This window comes from Neophocaena asiaeorientalis, unplaced genomic scaffold, assembly GCF_003031525.2.
Source record: "Neophocaena asiaeorientalis asiaeorientalis breed wild unplaced genomic scaffold, Neophocaena_asiaeorientalis_V1.1 scaffold240, whole genome shotgun sequence".
Taxonomy (NCBI): domain Eukaryota; kingdom Metazoa; phylum Chordata; class Mammalia; order Artiodactyla; family Phocoenidae; genus Neophocaena; species Neophocaena asiaeorientalis.
Window position 1 is genome coordinate 4,444,782 of NW_020185331.1, and position 19,329 is coordinate 4,464,110.

Below are 19,329 nucleotides of genomic sequence, written 5' to 3' on the forward strand. Positions count from 1 at the left end.
ATATTTCTTTTTACTTGAGATGTGTACTTAAACTCTAATATGTTAGTTTTTTAGTAAGAAAATGTGAAGAATGATTCTTTTTAAATGTATTCCCTCAGCTCTATTTTAATTTACCATGGAACTGAACCATAAACTCAAAATATAAAAGCCAGACTGAGCCTGAGATTATTCCATCCACCCACTCATTTTACAGATGAGATCTCAAACAGTAGAGACTTATCTAAGATCACATAGCTAATAAGTGATGGGACTAGGCCATCATGCTGTCTTACTTTTGCTGTGGGGCTGTTCACATGTGAATCAACTATAAGAAAACTTTTCATAATGGTTTGTTTCCAAAGCATCAAATTTCCAAAGCCTCTGTTTATTCCTTAAACAGAAAATGGAAATAGAATAACTTCAAAACATTTGGCACATAGGAAAACTTCATTGGAAAAAATTGTTACCGTTGCATTTCATATTTATAGTGCTCCATGTGAGCTTAAGCCACACCCAGGTGAAGTAAAAAGTTGGGTTGTAAAGCAGGAAATGTCTTTATAGAAACTATTTCATCCTTTAAGAAAAGCCAAGTTCTGCAAAGAAAAGATACAAGTCCTATTTCTAAATTAAGCACATAAACAGTATGGAATTAACTATCTTCCTGATTTTCATTTTCTCATCCCACCTTCACTCCCAACAAACACACACAGAATCCCTGGTGGGGGTTTGTCCCATTTTGAAAAAGAAAATTTTTGTGACACCCAAGATTCAGTATTTCCTCCAAAACACCAAAAATCTGCAGTCTCTGGCCCACAAAACCCCATAAAAATAGTGCCCATGTGGGGGAAATGTAAATAACCTTCAGACAAAATCACAAAGTAATCATTTTTCTGCTAATTTTTGAGAAAAAGAAGGGTGGATGCTGATGACAGCTGGAATTTCAGTCTGACTTCTGCCCTAGCTATGTCTTTGCTGATTACTAAAATGAAGTACAAAGTCTGAAGGAAGCAAAATGTACTCTGTACCCTACAGGATGTAGGAATCATCCTGTATTTACTGTAGAAATCAGTAAAGTGGATTTTCAAAATTAGGGTACTGTACTGAGAATCTTGTTACCATTCTAATAATTTCCTTATGGTTCTTCCCTCACTAAATTTGAATGTTATGGGAATATGTTTTGGCAATTGCTCTGAAAGATTGAAAATGAAAAATAATTGATGTTCAAATGTCTTTTATTTCACATCATAAAACATATTTCGAGGTCTTCCTTTTGCTCTTTCCTGTCTTCACCAGTTGTTAAATGTCACTCATCATTAGTTCAGTTTTACCCTCATTCTTAAATTTTTACATAGTAATATTTTATATATTTTATTACATTAAAATGTTGAAACTAATCTTAGAAAACAGTGGATTAAAGGTTATTAAGTTAGAGTACTTAGGGACAAGCATCAATGTAGTGATAGTAGCATCCTTGTTGGTACGAGAAGGGGACTCCAAATATGTTTATAACCACAAAGCAATTTACCACTACTCCCCAAAAGCAATATCCACTCCTTACATTAGCTTGGATTGAAATTTCAATTTACCTGATATTTTTGAGCTGCTGCTACATATCTGTATAGTTACAGTATATATCTAAATGGCTTATGTCGATCTCTGTCCTTCAGAGTTTAAAATCTAGTTTGAAAGTGAAGGTTGCTGGGCATATATTATTGTAAAAGTGAAGAAGATTGTATTTAATAAAATTATTAAGCTAATAAAAATCAGCAACTATATACATTGCAGTGTTCTCTAGTTAAAAGCATAATGAGAGCTAATGCCCTTACTATGTGCTGGGTACTGTTCTAAATGCTTTTTCATATGTATTATTTATATCCTAACATTAACCCTTCCAATTAAGTACTGTGAGAATCACCATTTTACAGATGAGGTATTTGAGGCACAGAGAGGTTAAGTAACTTAGCCAAGAACACATGGTAGTGCTCGGATAGAATCAGTGCAAAATCATGGTATTATTTTTTTACGATATTCTATTACATAAACATGAACTCCTGCAGAAAGACATTTGAACTGGCTTTGGTGTAGCACTTGTGGTCTTGGTGGTCATGTAAGCTTCTTTTGGCTATAGAAAATGTCTTTATCCTTTTATACAAAATAGTCCTAGTGTTCTGTATTTAGTCTTAGTCATTGACTTGGAGCTTCATTGTTATTAGAAAGCCAAAGGTCCAGAATTTCATTTTAGAAAAACTGTACACTTGTAACAAGTGCATTTTGAGATTTAGTGTGAACTCTACTAACTTACGTGAATTTGAGCAAGTTATTTTGATCACCTCTGCTAAAAAAACAGATGCTGCATCCAAACTAAGCTTTTCCTGGATGAATTAAGAAGACAATTACCCATGGATTCCAGAGAGAAATGTCTTTTGTCCCTTGATGCTCCAGGGGTTCTTAAAGTTTTACCTGCAGATAACCAAGACTTCCAGAAGTTACAAGTCATTTACTTCATTCACTGCAGCTAAGAGAGGCCTGTGCTGCTGCCTCATAGGATTATTTCTTGCTGCATTTAACATGCATTAACAAGCATTTGGAAAGAGTTGAATTTCTTCTAGAAAGCCGAGTTGGCTTCTTGAGATCCTAACCCAAAAAACCTTGTATTTTCCTAATCCAAGTTTTAGATATAGCTTCTCAAAGGCTTTCTTCAGGAGCAAGTTTTACCAAGTCATTGAGACCTTTTATTGGACCCAAAAATGTAAGGATTAGAACACAAAGAGGAGGAGGGTAGTTTTTTCTTCTTTATTTAAAACTGACTATATTTTTTCCCATGTCCTTTTTTTTTTTTTAAACATCTTTATTGGGGTATAATTGCTTTACAATGGTGTGTTAGTTTCTGCTTTATAACAAAGTGAATCAGTTATACATATGTTCCCATATCTCTTCCCTCTTGCATCTCCCTCCCTCCCACCCTCCCTATCCCACCCCTCCAGGTGGTCACAAAGCACCGAGCTGATCTCCCTGTGCTATGTGGCTGCTTCCCGCTAGCTATCTACCTTATGTTTGGTAGTGTATATACGTCCATGCCTCTCTCTCCTTTTTAATTGCGTTTTAAGTGTGTCTCTGTGTTTTCCTCTGGCAGCCAGTGCCTCTATCATTCCCTGTTATTTATTGGTAGAACTTAGCTTTCTGATGCTAAAATTAAGGGAGGATGTGAGGGAGAAGTCAGGGAGAAGTGTCTTAGTTAAAACTTTCTCCATCACAGAAATTTTATTTTGGTAATATTAATATTATTTAACATCCAGGTGAGCAACCTCTATCTGAGGAAGTTTACAGAAAGAGCAACAAGATTCCAGACAATTAAACTTTATTATTCTGCCCAAAACATTAAGTAGTGGTTTAGAAAAGTAGTTTTTCATCCCCTCTCCCTCTTGATGTTTACTGTATGGGAGAGGACCTTTTCATCCAACAGGCATATTGCTTTTCTTGAGGTAGGTGAGCTTGGCAATGTTAGGTCCCTTTTGCATTTGGTTGTATTTATTCCTTTCCCCCTCATCTCTCTCCACCTCATCCCTACTCTCTCCCTCCATCTATTTCCTTGCCCCTCATCTCTTTTCCCTTTGCCATTTCTTCCTATCCATGCTATCCTTCCCATCTTTTTCCCGTCTCTCTCCTACCCACTCTCTCCTGTTCCCCATCTTCAGTCACTTTCATTCCTCTCCCTTCTCACCTCTCCTCTCCTCCTTGCTCTCTCCTTTCTCCCTGCCTCCCTTCCCTTTCTTCCCGCTCTTCCCCTTCCTTCTCCCTCCTCCTCACTCCTTCCCTCCTCTCTCTGCCTCTTCCTCCTCTTCTCTCCCCTCCTTTCCACACTCACAATCACTTATAATTCTATATCCTATAGGATCAGATCTTGACTTCTCTGAGGTGTTCAGCAAAGGAGATAGATTTTGCCTGCTCTGATTAATTTGATGTTATAGACAAAGAATTCTCTAGATGACACAGAAACACTCTCCCACATATCAAATAATTGACTAATAATTTTTTTTTAGACCAGAAAGATATATATCCACCAAAATGTGAACACTGTTTATTTGTTGATGGTGGAAATTATGGGCAATTTTTATGTTCTTTGTGTTTCTGTATTTTTCATATTTTCTAAAGTTTGTCTATTATAAATGCTGTATTTTAAAAAAATCAATTGATCTTTCTTTGCTTGACCCCAATAATCCTGATTTAAAGAAAGAAAACCAAAAAAAATGAGGAATCAAATTTGATCCTCTAGTGAATATGAACTTGATTTGCCATCTTTTTTGTTTGTTTTTTGCGGTATGCGGGCCTCTCACTGTTGTGGCCTCTCCCCTTGCGGAGCACAGGGTCCGGAAGCACAGGCTCAGTGGCCATGGCTCACGGGCCCAGTCGCACCGTGGCATGTGGGATCTTACCAGACCAGGGCACGAACCCGTGTCCCCTGCATCAGCAGGCAGACTCTCAACCACTGCGCCACCAGGGAAGCCCCTGATTTGCCATTTTGCTATTCAGTTTTCCACATCCTTTCAACTTTCAAAATGGTGGCCCCTTGATTGCAACAGGAAGCCTTCAGCTGTTGGCGCAAACATAGCAGATAATGGATGTTAAAAACAGTCTCACAAGTTAGGCTTAAACTCTAAGTCCTACAAGACCTTTTCTGCCTTCCTCTACCTTTCCCAAAATTTAGTTCATATTTTGTTGTTTGTAATATTACTATACTATGAGGGTGGTCAGTTTAACAGAATTAGCAGTTTATATAGAGATTTGTTTTGTTTTGGGGGATAGAGGGGACTGACACTGGTGAGCAGCCATTCTATTATTTGTTATACCTTGTCTATTGTCTTTGCTACCGTTGGTTATAAAAGGCTTAAAATTCATACTGTACTAGGCCATGGTACCAATTCGCTTGCAGTTAAACGTTAAAATTCCAAGTTCAGATTCAAGTTTGACCAAAAGAAAAAAATTCCAGACTGTTTCCTTCGCAGTTGGCTAGCTTAGGTGTGGAAGGTGAATGTAAGACTAGATGAAATGTTCTACACAAAGTTATGCATTTCCTAGCTATAGTGTACTTGTTTCAGAAAGGGTTAAATGGTGTAGTTAGTAAATGATTTTCTAGCTGCAGGGGTTTTTGAAAAGAGATCTAGGAATTCTGCAGTTAATTGGATTCTGCAGGCATGGACTTACAGTCGTTGAAAAAATTTGAGTGAGTGAAATTCTCTTGCTTTGCTCCTAGGTATAGTTCATACAGTGTCTTAGAAGTCCAGAATTATTTTTTTTAAGGATCTTATGCCTGTTTGTGCTGGTTGGACATTTTATATGATAAACATGACATTTTGAAAGATTTTACACAATATATTCCCTTGCTTTGCCCTTCTCCCTGTTTTTTTTTCCTTCTTCCCTCATTTCCCCAAGTCTGCATCACTGGTGCTTTTCCTCATTTTTCCCCATCTTGTGAGCAAAGTCTTAACAGTACGTAGAAAGTTAACTGCCTGGAGTCTTTTAAATATAAGTAACACGCAACCAGTAATAAGCTATCGGTTGTTTTTTTGCTGCCTGCAAAGAAACATAAACACAGCGCTCATTTCTGGCAGGTTTTTACTGTCAGAGTTTCTCCTATTATATTTATCTTACAATTTGCCAGGGGGTGAAGTTATTAAGTTTTAGCAGCAGCCATCGATCAAGTTCACAAGTTAACACGATAAAGGCTCTATGCCGCTCCGATCCAGGGAAATGATGATCCTCACTCGGTAATTAACTAAATGAGAAAGTTAAATCTTACTTGAGAGCTGGGAGAGATGAAAGAGAGATGTTTGTCAGTTTCTCAGTGGAAATTAGAAGCAGTTTTCTGCAATTCCCTAAGCTGCTGCTCTGTCATATTTTACATAAGCACTGGGAAAACGTCTTGTAATTAGTGCTGTCATGGAGGATTTTTTTTTTTTTTTGCTGAAGGATGTTGGAATAATTCATTAGATTATCAAGAAAGGCTTGTGTCCTGAAATGATTAGCACAGTGAAATTTAAACCATTAACGATAACAAGTTTAGAGCTTGCTGCAGTGCAGAGGCACCCGGGGTATGTCTGTGCCTATTTCAATCATTTCTTATAATTAAACATTATGTCCTTTTTTTCCCCCCCATCACTAAGACCCATCCAAAAATCCTTTTAAGGTGGCACTGTCTACATCAGTGCGTTTACCAGCCTTGGAGGTGTGCGTGGTTAGTAGCTATCATAATGCCAGCAGTAAATTAAACTGCTGTGAGCTTCTTGGTTTAGAACAAAAGAACCTATCACCCTGGAAGCTATGAAATTGCATGAGGGAACCCACTACAGAAACAAGAGCCCCAATTTGAAACCTAAATATGTTAAGTGACTATCCTATCCCTCAAAAATCCAGAAGTAATAAAAATGGCTTTGTTGTGATTTTGGTGAATTTTTTTATATGGCTTTTCCTATAATTAGTAAATAGAAAAAAAGATTGCCAAGTGTCCAGTCTTTAAATAATCATTTATACCCGGGCATTTGTGAATTCATTTCCTGGTAAGTTTTATTTAAAAGAATTGGAGTGATTGCAAGCTTTTTCTTGTTGGTTATTAGAAACCAGTCAAATTCATAATGTGAACTTTCCTTCTGCTGACAAGTCTGCCCCTTCCTGTCTTCCACGTTCACTAATCAGATCTGACATATTTATGAGTTCACCTAATATATAATCATATTTAGTAGAAGCTGTTAAAATATTAATACAATAATCCCACTGAGAAAAGTGATGCTTACTCCTGTTGAAATGTTTGTCCTGTTCTATACATGCAGCCACCATTTTCTTTTCATTTGCACTCTTACCTGAGGCGCTCCCCCAAAGATAAGGGACTACTTCTTTGGTCACTGAAAGTTATAGAGATTTTTTAAAAATGGAAAACTGGAAATGTTAAAAGTTATGGTTCCACTTTTGAGCATTCATTACCTTTTACTCTGCATGTTCAATTTATGGCCAAATTCTTTCAGTTTCTCTTGAAACTCACTTGTTAAAAGATGCTTAAGTGCCAGTGGACTCTATTGAACCTTCTGGGTCCCTTTTTCTTTTCTACCCTAGCTCTTTGTAAGTTCTAGAGCTGTTCTGGATCTCCCTGCTATCACCATCTCCATCCTTAGGTGTGCTTACTTATTTCTTTCAGTCCTAATCAAAATGTAGACAATATCATTTCCTCTTAATTTAACGAAGACAATGTTGACTTTTTTTTTTAAGAGATATTTTTACAAAGAAATCAAGGGAAAACAGTAGGAAAACACTTTGAAATCAAAGTTTTTGTATTCTTATTTAGCTGAAGCCTGGCAATAACCAATAGAGAATAGTACAGACCTAAAAACTCCTCCTCTTTCCCATGCAAAAATCTTGAATGTTTTACCTTGTTTCTCCTGGCCACAAGGAGCAAGAACCCTGGTTTTATCCCTATCCAGGTTAATGTACCAGATTAAATATTTGAAGGATCGGCCCTACTGAAGAAGTAAATCACTATACTGAAATAAATGTGTATTATAACCTAGATTTATAATTCTCAATTATATAAAAGGAGGGCTTTTCTCCTCCTTCCTCTCTTGTGAGGGTAAAATACCTTTCTTCTAAGCACTTCCTAATCTACCTCTTCTAACCTTAGCCATGATCACTTCTTGCCTGGATTATTTTATCAGCTCTAATTGGTCTTCCTTCCTCTGCTCTTTCAACTAGCCCTTGTTATCCCCTCCCCACTGCCCCAGATGCCCCCCACTCCCCTTTCTCTGTGTGGTACCTAGTATAAGTATTTCTAAAGCATAAATTAGATGATGCCATATTTAACTATCTCTAAACCTCCAGGGGCTCTCCTTTACACTTAACAAGAAATCCAGACTTCTTACTGTGACCTGGAAGGCCTTACATGATCTGGCCCTGCGTCACCTTACTAACCTCGTTTCCCACCACTTTCCCCCTCATTCAGTTTGCCCCACCCATACCAGTCACCTTTCTTTCTTTCACTTGAATATACCTTTGACTTGTTCTTCCTTCTGTCTGGGAGGCTTTTTCCCCCAGATCTTCACAAGGCTTGACTCTCATCTTTCAGATCTCAGCTCAAATGTTACCTGCTTCAGCATCATTTCATAACCACCTCAGTTAGAGTAGGTTGTACTATTCACTTCCTGTTTTTTGTTACCTTATTTTGTTTTCTTCACAATACTTACTGGTTTCTGAGATTAAAATATTTATTACATATTCTCCCTCTACTCCTCACCAGAGAAAGAAACTTTGTCTACCTGTTCACCAGTTTCCCTAGCACCTAGAAGAATGCCTAGCACAGACTAGTCACTCAATAAATGGTTGTTAAAAATTATGGTTACCACGGATAAGGGGGGAGGGATAAATTGGGAGATCGGGATTGACACATACATACTACTATATATAAAATAGACAACTAATAAGGCCCTACTGTATAGCACAGGGAACTCTACTCAATACTCTGTAATGGCCTATATGGGGAAAGAATCTAAAAAAGAGTGGATATATGTATAACAGATTCACTTTGCTGTACACCTGAAACTAACACAGCATTGTAAATCAACTATAACCCAATAAAAATTAAAAAAAAAAAAAAAAAAGTAACACAGGGAGGCCCAGGGCAGGCCAGCTCAGGCCAAGACATCACTCTGATCCCACCCCGGTAGCCCTGTGTCCCCTCCCTGTATGTGTGAAGGTGGGGGTTTATGTGGGATCGGTCTTCCTCAAGCAAGAGCAGGCTGATGAGGGGTTAGAAGTCTGATGGGCCAATTATGTCCACACCCCAGGTCAAAGCTGGCTGGGCTGGATGTAGAGAGCCCAGGCAGTGCCCTTCTACCCGAGGTTTGTCACAAGCCCTCTAGATGTATATCCTTTCTCCTAAGTGCATATCGGAGCAGACACAGGTCTGTGCCTGATCTGGGAGCAGAAGGTCAAATGGGCAGAAGAAGCAGTGATAAGATACTGGCCAGGCAGGGCTCTGATACCTCTGGGCCAGGCCAGCTGCTGGTCACTGTCATTGCAGAGCCCCACCCCAGAGACTGGTGAGGAGCTGCTTGATGGGGACATCCAATTCATCTGCCCAAGTGAGGAGCCAGTGCACCACACTGCCAGGGAGGGCCAGTGCAGGCTCCCGGTGAGTGTGGCCACTGAGGGTTCATTAGAACCAGGGCCCAGAGGTGAACAGGAAAGGCCTTGGCCTCGAGCACCACCCAGGCTACTCCCCAGGATCCTGTCCTGGGCTCACAGGGAGCTTATTAGCACATCCGGCTCCAACATGGAGCACCGTGTCAACCTTCCCTTGAGTCAGCTGTAGGACCTGGAGTCCACCGAGGCAGAGTCTGAAGCTCCAGCAGGAGACCCAGCCCCAGATGATGATTCACCACCTGGGCAGGGAGAACCCGCCGCTGCTCCTGCAGGAGACCCAGAGCCAGGTCAAAATTCACCACCCCTCCAGGGAGAACCTGCACTAGCTCCTGCAGGAAATCCCCACCCGCCCCCGCGGGCAAATCAGGCTCTTCACCACCACCATTGTCAGCTCCTGACTACACCATCAACCTGCTACCCCAACCCGAAATTTACTTTCTTTCCTCAGTCTTTGTGTTTGAATGATTTGTAATGTTATCTTTTTCTTCCCTGTTATTTACGGCATTCTGTACTTTATGTTTTAAGTGTAAAGTAATAAAATTTAAACATTTTCTATTTTTTTTTAAAAAATGGTTGTTGGTTGATTGATAACACTGAAGTTCCAGCCTTAGTCAGAATTCTTGTCCTATCCCTCTTAGGCTGCAGCCTTATCCCGAGTACGACTTTTACCCATTTTATTCTTACATTCATTCATCATCGTAATCATTATATCCCTTTCCCCCCACCCCGCATGGGTTTCAATGCCAGAATCTTTCCTCAGAGTCCTTCTTAAGACCAAACAGAATTCTTAAATATCATTTGCATCTCTCTAGTCATCAATATTATTCTCTGTATCTAGTTCTTGCACCCCCAATTCCAAATGTTGTCCTATATCTGGAACATTTTCCTTTCTCTACTTAACATACCCTTCCTTGTGATTAACGCAGGGTTTACATGCAAACTAGAAACATCTGTCATCTTACCATCAAGTTCAGCCAGTCCATGCTGTATCTTCCAGCCTACACACAGTACCGTTAGCAAAGTCAGCACACTTAACGTTGCCGTGGTGGTGGTTAGGCTAGTTGGTGTCTGCAAGTATATATTTTTCCCTCCTGGCCCAGGCAGCAGCTTCAGAGAAATTCATGGTAATTTTGAAAGTGATGCTTTAATATATTTTCAGGGAGGGAAATGTTAGCCCTTGGCCTTTGAGGACTAAGCTGAGGACAGTCGCATAAATACTTAAGTCCTTTCATTTTGTGTGTTTGTCACCTGACGGCTTCTTTCTTTCTTTCTTTTGGAGATAACTGTTCATTGTAAACAGAAAAGCAGAACAGGAGATGTGCAGGGGTGGCAGAAAGTTAGTGTTACCATTAAACTGAGGTTGTTTGTCAGCTTTCCTAGACATTTGAACAGTAGTGGTTGAGTCATCAGGCTTTTGCTGGGAAAGCCAAATCAATTCTACTGCCACAAGTAACCATTACCGTCACTTCCATACACTCTAATATACAACCTTTTGATTTTTTAATACTTGAACTTTTTCACTGTACCCCTGTGGATTTTCTGAGATTCCCAAATTGAAATTTTGCTGCATTTACTTTAGACATTAGTAGAAAATCCGTAAGGGAGAAGGATAGAGGGAAGAGGCTTGATAACAAAGACCTTTATCTCCAGAGTTCTTTACAAATATAATATCTTAGTTATGAATGAAATTAATATTACGGTGGCATTTATCCTTAGGAATATGCTATCCTTAGAAGTTCTTAAAATCTATTTTATTAAGGTATAATTTACATACAATAAAATACACCCATTTTAAGTATCCAGTTCGATGAATTTTGGCAAATGTATATACCTGTATAGCAGTCAACAATATAGAGCATTTTCATTACCCCCAAAACTTCACTGGTGCCCTTACCCAGTCAATCCCATCCCCATATCCAGCCCCAGGCAACCACTGTTCTGTTTTTATCACTATAAATTAGGTTTGTTATTCCTAGAGTTTTATATAAGTAGAATCATAAAGTAATATATTCTTTTTGTGCCTGGCTTCTTTCATTCAGCATGTTTTTGAGATTCATCCTTGTCATTTTGTGTATCTGTAGTTTGTTCTTTTATTGCTGAGTACTATTCCTTTGTACAGATATATCACAATTTGTTTATCAGTTAAACTCTTGATGGGCATTAGGATTCTTTCAGTTTGGGACTATTATGAAGCAGCTATGAACATTCATGTACAAGTTTTTGTGTGGAAATTTTTTTTTCCATTGGGAAGGGGTAAACACCTAGGAGTGAAATTCCTGGGTCATATGGTAAATAGATATATAACTTCGTAAGAAACTGTCAGCCCGTTTTGTAAAATGGTTGTGCTATTAAACATTACTGGCAGCAATGTATGGAAGACCCAGTTGCTCATCGTTGTTGCCACTACCTAGTATGGTCAGTCTTTTTAATTTTAGCCATTTTAATAACTATGTAGTCGTGTCCCGTGATTTGAACTTGCATTTCCCAAGTGACTCATGATATTGAACATCTTTTCATGTGTTTATTGGTCATCCCGTATATGGATCCTTTTTTGTGAAGTGTCTGTTCAGGTCTTTTGCCCTTTCAAAAAACAAAACAAAACAAAATAGGATTACTTGTTTTCTTTTCTTATCGAGTTCTAAGAGTTTTTAAAAAATATATGTTTGTTCTTTCTTGTTCTTTTATGCCTTATCTATGAAATGTTTGCCTATCCCAATAACACCAAGATTTTCTGTTTTCTCCTAGAAGTTTTGTTTTCTTCTAGAAATTCAGCTCCTATGTATAAGTCCAGAATCCACTTATGTTAACTTTTTTTTTTTTAGATTTTTAAAATTTATTTATTTATTTATTGGCTGTGTTGGGTCATCGTTGCTGTGCATGGGCTTTCTCTAGTTGCATCGAGTGGGAGCTACTCTTCGTTGCAGTGCGCAGGCTTCTCATTGCGGTGGCTTCTCTTGTTCTGGAGCAGGGCTCTACGTGCACGGGCTCAGTAGTTGTGGCTCACAGGCTCTGGATGCGCAGGCTCAGCGGCCATGGCTTACGGGCCCAGCCGCTCCGCGGCATGTGGGATCCTCCTGGACCGGGGCACAAACCCGTGTCCCCTGCATCGGCTGGCGGGCTCTCAACCACTGCGCCACCAGGGAAGCCCGCCGCTAATTTTTTAATAAGATCTAAACTAGAGAACAAGGTTCATTTTTTCTATATGGATATCCAGTTATTTCAGCATAATTTGTTGAAAAACACTATCCTTTACCTATTGAATTATCTTGGCACCTTTCTCAAAAATCAACTGGCTATATATGTGAAATTGTTTGTGAATTTGCTATTCTGTTCCATTGATCGACATGTTTGTCCTTACACCAGAGCCATGCTATCTTGATTACTATTACTTTTTTTTTTTTATAGACTATACTACAGAGTTCCATCCATCAAGTTACCACATGCTGTAGTTTAAGGGTGTGATTCTTTTTTTTTTTTTTTTTAAATGTATTTTTTTATTTTTAGCTGTGTTGGGTCTTCGTTGCTGCGCACAGGCTTTCTCTAGTTGCGGTGAGCAGGGGCTACTCTTCACTGCAGTGCGCAAGCCTCTCATTGCCATGGCCTCTCTTGCTGTGGAACACAGGCACATGGGCTCAGTCATTGTAACTCGCGGGCTGTAGAGCACAGGCTCAGTAGTTGTGGCGCATGGGCTTGGTTGCTCTGAGGCACGTGGGAGCTTCCCGGTCCAGGGCTCAAACCCGTGTCCCCTGCATTGGCAGGCAGATTCCTAACCACTGCACCACCAGGGAAGCCCGATTACTATTACTTTATTGTAAGTCTTGAAATTCATTAGTGTGAGTCCATCTTTGTTTTTATTTTTCAAGATTGTCTCAGCTAAAGTTTAGGTCTTTTGCACTTCTGTCTAAATTTTAGAATCAGCTTGTCAGTTTGCCTGCTAGATTGATTGATACTGCATTGACTTTATAGATCAACTGGAAAGAATGAACATCTTAACAATATTGAGTCTAATTTGTGAACATATATTTCTCCATTTATTTAAGTATTTTAAGTTTTCCCTCAGCAATGTTTTGTAGTTTTCAGGTGTTACACATATGTTGTTAAACTTATTCCTAAGTATTACATTTTTTAATGCTACTGTAAATTGTATAGGCAGTTTTTTTAAAAATACGTATTTTAAAAAATGAAATAAAGAGACCTTCAAGATGGCGGAGGAGTAAGAAGTAGAGATCACCTTCCTCCCCACAAATACATTAGAAATACATCTACATGTGGAACAACTCCTACAGAACACCTACTGAACCCTGGCAGAAGACCTCAGCCTTCCCAAAAGATATATATTTTTTCTTCCTTTTTCTCTTTTTGTGAGTGTGTATGTGTATGCTTCTTTGTGTGATTTTGTCTGTATAACTTTGCTTTTACCATTTGTCCTAGGGTTCTGGCTGTCCGTTTTTTTTGTTTGTTTGTTTGGGTTTTTTTAGTACAGTTTTTAGTGCTGGTTATCATTGGTGGATTTGTTTTTTGGTTTGGTTGCTCTCTTCTTTCTTATTACTTTTTATTTTTAATAATTATTTTTATTTTAATAACTTTATTTTATTTTACTTTATTTTTTTCTTTCTTTCTTTTTTTCTCCCTTTTCTTCTGAGCCGTATGGCTGACAGGGTCTTGGTGCTCCAGCCAGGTGTCAGGCCTGTGCCTCTGAGTTGGGAGAGCCGAGTTCAGGACATTGGTCCACCAGAGACCTCCCAGCTCCATGTAATATCAAATGGCAAAAGCTCTCCCAGAGATCTCCATCTCAACGCTAAGACCCAGCTCCACTCAACGATCAGCAAGCTACAGTGCTGGACACCCCATGCCAAATAACTAGCAAGACAGGAACACATGGAGAACAGTATGGAGGTTCCTTAAAAAAACTAAAAATAGAACTGCCATATGACCCAGCAATCCCCGTACTGGGCACATACCCTGAGAAAACCGTAATTCAAAGAGTCATATTCCACAATGTTCATTGCAGCTCTATTTACAGTAGTCAGGGCATGGAAGCAACATAAGTGTCCTTCAACAGATGAATGGATAAAGAAGATGTGGCACATATATACAACGGTCTATTACTCAGCCATAAAAAGAAACGAAATTGAGTTATTTGTAGTGAGGTGGATGGACCTAGAGTCTGTCATACAGAGTGAAATAAGTCAGAAAGAGAAAAACACCGTATGCTAACACATGTATATGGAATCTAAAAAAAAAAAAAGGGTTCTGAAGAACCTGGGGGCAGAACAGGAATAAAGACGCAGATGCAGAGAATGGACCTGGGGACATGGCGAGGGGGAAGGGTAATCTGGGACGAAGTGAGAGAGTGGCATGGACTTACATATACTACCAAATGTAAAATAGATAGCTAGTGGGAAGCAGCCGCATAGCACAAGGAGATCCGCTCAGTTCTTTGTGACCACTTAGAGGGGTGGGATAGGGAGAGTGGGAGGGAGTCACAAGAGGGAGGAGATATAGGGATATATGTATATGTATAGCTGATTCACTTTGTTATAAAGCAGAAACTAACACACCACTCACTGTAAAGTAATGATACTCCAATAAAGATGTCAAAAAAAAAGTGAAATGAGTATAGTGGTTACCCTTAGGGGTGCTAGTGACTTGAAAAAGGGAGCACAAGGCAGGGCTTGTGAGGCTTGTGATAATCTGTTTCTTCATCTGGGTGCTAGTTACATAGTATGTTTACCTTGTGGAAATTCATCAAGCTGTACACTTAAGATTATGTACTTTTGGGCTTCCCTGGTGGCGCAGTGGTTGAGAGTCCGCCTGCCAATGCAGGGGACACGGATTCGTGCCCCGGTCCAGGAAGATCCCACATGCCGCGGAGCGGCTGGGCCCGTGAGCCATGGCCGCTGAGCCTGCGCGTCAGGAGAGGCCGCAACAGTGAGAGGCCCGCGTACCGCAAAAAAAAAAAAAAAAAAAGATTATGTACTTTTACATATATTATACTTCAATGAAAATTAAAATAGAAAAAAATATATTACATAATGAGAACGAAGGATATATTTAAAGAGAGAGAGAAGGCCTAGCTCCAGCAGTGTCATAAATTCATTGACTGTTGATTTACTGAGCACTTTACTGTATGCCAGGTGGTGAACCAATTAAGCATGGCTTTTCTTAGATTATTTTATTTGATCTTCACAAAAACCCAATGTAATAGATTCTATAATTAGCCCCATTTTACAGACAAGGGGAACAGAGACTCAAAAAAAATCAAGTTATTTATTCCATGTCACACAGCTGCTAAATTAAGGAGTTAAAATTTAAAACCAGGTCTTTCTACTGTAGGGCCAACACTCTTAAAACAATGCGGTATGGTGTAGTAAGAGTACTCATGTAAAGTGATGATGGATCTGAGGTGTATGTCTTTCTACCTACAAGGAAATACTCTGTTTTGAGGGGTGGTGACTAGAATGTAGTACCAGCAGACAGTTGGCAAACACATGAACTCTCAGGTTATACTTCATTTCTAATAAACAGTGTTTTAGGTCCCATTTATGACTGGATCATTGAAAGTATGACAAAGTCTTGACTGAACTTAAGCTCCTGTGGTGGGATAATCAATATGTGAAATCCTTAGGCATTTTTATCTGTTAATGGTCTGATAGCTGCTGATTCCATTTTTATAGATGGTTCATTTAAAGTATAAACAGAATAATTTCATTACTTTGCTGATTATTGTTTTCTGTTACTGGCGTTTCTGGTCTTTAGCAAGAATACAGTACTCCGGTGGCATCCAACTCCAGTCCGTTTCCACCTTTTAAAAGATAAAAGACAAATATATAAGAGATGATGGAGTGAGAGGTTTTGGATGTTGGGATCAGAAGTGGCGTTTGGTCAAGCTTCTAAACCCACCTATTTATTAGCTCTCAAAATCTTACTCCATATTTCACAAGTTTTCATTTTCTGAGATACAAACAAATAACCTACATAAAACAGCCTGGAAGTCCCCCAAGGCCCATGTCCAACAAGTTTCTTATTAATCATTTTTGGTCTTATAGACAACCGTGGCATTTATGCTAAAAAACATCCAACTCTGTGTACACCAAGGTTTGCTGTTTATGGTGTCCACTCCTTCTATGTAAATAGAATGGCTTGGGATTTCCCTGGTGGTGCAGTGGTCAAGAATCTGCCTGCCAGTGCGCCAATGCAGGGGACAATGGTTCAATCTCCGGTCCGGGAAGATCCCACGTGCCGCGGAGCAACTAAGCCCGTGCACCGCAACTACTGAGCCTGTGCTCTAGAGTCCGCAAGCCACAGCTACTGAGCCCGCGTGCCACAACTACTGAAGCCCTTGCACCTAGAGCCTGTGTTCCGCAACAAGAGAAGCCACCACGATGAGAAGCCGGTGTACCACAACAAAGAGTAGCGCCCGCTCGCCACAACTAGAGAAAAGCCTGTGCGCAACAGTGAAGACCCAACGCAGCCAAAAATAAATAAATTTAAAAAAATAAAAATAAAAAGGAGAATGGCTAATGCCATTCTTGGAAATATACTTTCAGCTGTGTATCTGGAATCATTTGTAAAGAGGCCTACAGGTAGGAGTTAACCTTTAGAAATTAAGGCAAGTCTGTGCCTTTAATAGCAGAAGTTGATTATCCAAATTTGATACAGTTTTATGGCACATTCATTATGTCTAGGCAGGTATGAACTCCACAGTAGCATGGGTCTCCTTGCCACACTGGGTTTGCCTCAGTCAAATATGCCAAAGATCCATCAAGTTACTTTGAAAAGTACAATGCAGGGGACGCGGGTTCAATCCCTGGTTGAGGAACTAAGATCCCACATGCCACGGGGCAACTAAGCTCACACGCTGCAACTACTGATCCCACACGCCACAACTAGAGAGAAACCTGCACGCCGCAACGAAAGATCCTGTGTGCCGCAACTAAGACCTGATGCAGCCAAAAAAAAAAAAAGTACAAGTACCTAGTTGTACCTACCACGTTGTGGTTATCCTCTAAAGAAAATCAACTTTTAGAGCAAAAATTTCAGTTAATTTCTGAATCTTACCCCAGTGTTCCCCAGCTTCAGACTTGAGTATGGTCCTTGTCTCCTTTTCCCCCCTCATACCCCGCATTCAGCCTATCAGCTAATTCAGTTGGCTCTGCCTTCAAAGTGTATGTTGAATCCCAATTATTTCTCACCACGCATGTAGCTACCTTACTAGTCCAAAAGATTGTTGTCTCTTCCATGGACTACTGTGAAGTAATCTGTTAATTAGTCTCCTAATTTCCATTCATGTCCCCTGCAGCCTATTCTCCACATAGCAGTGATCCTTTATAAGGTCTCAGATTGTCATGCTCAGGCTATGTGCTTCTCCATGTGACCTCTCTCTGCATAGATTCTCATCCTCCAGACTTCCCTCTCCAGCAGGGTACTCTGAATTTCTTACATGGTGGCTCAAGGTTCTAAGATAGAGTAAGCAGAAGTTGCCAGGACTCAGAAGTCCCAGAATGTCACTTTCTCCACATTCTGTTAGTCAAAGGCCAGATTCAAAGGCTAGGACAAACTACTTCTTGATGGGAGGAACAGAATTCATGTTCAGGAAGGGATGGAATTGTTTGGGGCCATCTTTGGAGATAGCTACTACCACCCAAATGACCTGGATCATCTGGCTTGGACTACTTCTTCAACTGTATTTCTTCTTGCTTTGCTCACTTGGTTCTAGCCACCCTGGGCCCTCCTGTTGTTTCTTGAACATGCCATTTAGACTACCATCCAGGACCTTTGCTCTCAAAATGCCCATTGCCTAGACCATTCTTCCCCCGTGTAACAAAATGTCTAGTTCCCTCATTTCCTTCATGTGTCAGTTCAAATGTCATATCTTCAGGGAAACTATCTCTGACCCCTTAGACTTAAATAATTGTTAGGTTGTTTATTAATTGCTACATAACAAATTACTACAAACTTAGCAAGTTAAAATAACACCCATTCATTAGCTCACTGATGTCTAGGTCAGAAGTCTGATATAGCATGACTGGGTCCTCTGCTCAAAGTATCACAAGGCTGAAATCAAGGTGTCGGCTGGGCTGAATTCTCATCTGGGGAAAAATCTTCTTCTCAGCTCATTGTTGTTATTGTTGTTGGCAAATTCAGCTCCATGCCTTTGTAGGGTTGAGGTCCCCATTTCCTTACTGGCTGTCTGCTGGGAGCTGCTCTCAGCTCCTAAGGATGACTGAATTCCTAGTCAGGTGATCCCCTTCTCTTCTGCAACCAACTGGAGAAAACTCTCTGCTTTTAAAGGGCTCATGTCATTAGATCACACCCACTGGAGTAATCTCCCTATCTTATGGTCCTGATTTGGGACCTTAATTAAGTCACGGCAGTACCTACATGTTTGTTTGAATAACTGAGAGAGATGCTTGTACACCAGGGGTCAAGAATTTCTTGGGGGACCATCTTAGATTTTTGCCCGTCACAATAGCATATATTAATTTTTCTATCCCTTTATCCTGTTTTATTTTTCTTCAAACTACTATCTGCATTATATTTTCTGTTTGTATGGTAATGTTTTTAGCTTGCTGTACCTACTACAATGTAAGTTACTGATGGTAGAGACTGTATTATTTTTGTCCTAGGTGTTCCTAGCACCTAGGACAGTGTTTGGCACATTATAGATGCTCAATTAATATTTATTGAATGAATCAATTAATATAGAAGACTTTATGGCATATAATTTTGATGACAGCAGAGATAGGATTTTGGGGTGGTTGGGGAGAGGAAAAGGGTATATTGAGCATTGATGTTATTTAAGCTTTATCTCCAAAGGTACCAGGGTCTCAAATTATTCATTGGCTTTTCTTTGCATGGAGGATTTCTTACTTGACTATTAAAAAATAAGCTGTGGGCTTCCCTGGTGGCGCAGTGGTTGGGAGTCCGCCTGCCGATGCAGGGGACGCGGGTTCATGCCCCGGTCTGGGAGGATCCCACATGCCGCGGAGTGGCTGGGCCCGTGAGCCATGGCTGCTGGGCCTGCGCGTCCAGAGCCTGTGCTCCGCGATGGGAGAGGCCACACCAGTGAGAGGCCCGCATACTGCAAAAAAAAAAAAAAAAAAAAAAAAAAAATTTGGGGAAAGTGAGCCTTGATTTGTTTGCTGTGGAGTCAAAATAAATTAG

The 19,329-nt window shown here is 40.0% G+C and overlaps 1 protein-coding gene across 8 annotated transcripts in view; it reads left to right on the forward strand.

The window, feature by feature from the left end:
- Window positions 1–19,329, forward strand: part of BTRC (beta-transducin repeat containing E3 ubiquitin protein ligase) — a 179,474-nt gene that overhangs the window by 130,287 nt on the left and 29,858 nt on the right. The window lies entirely within an intron of this gene.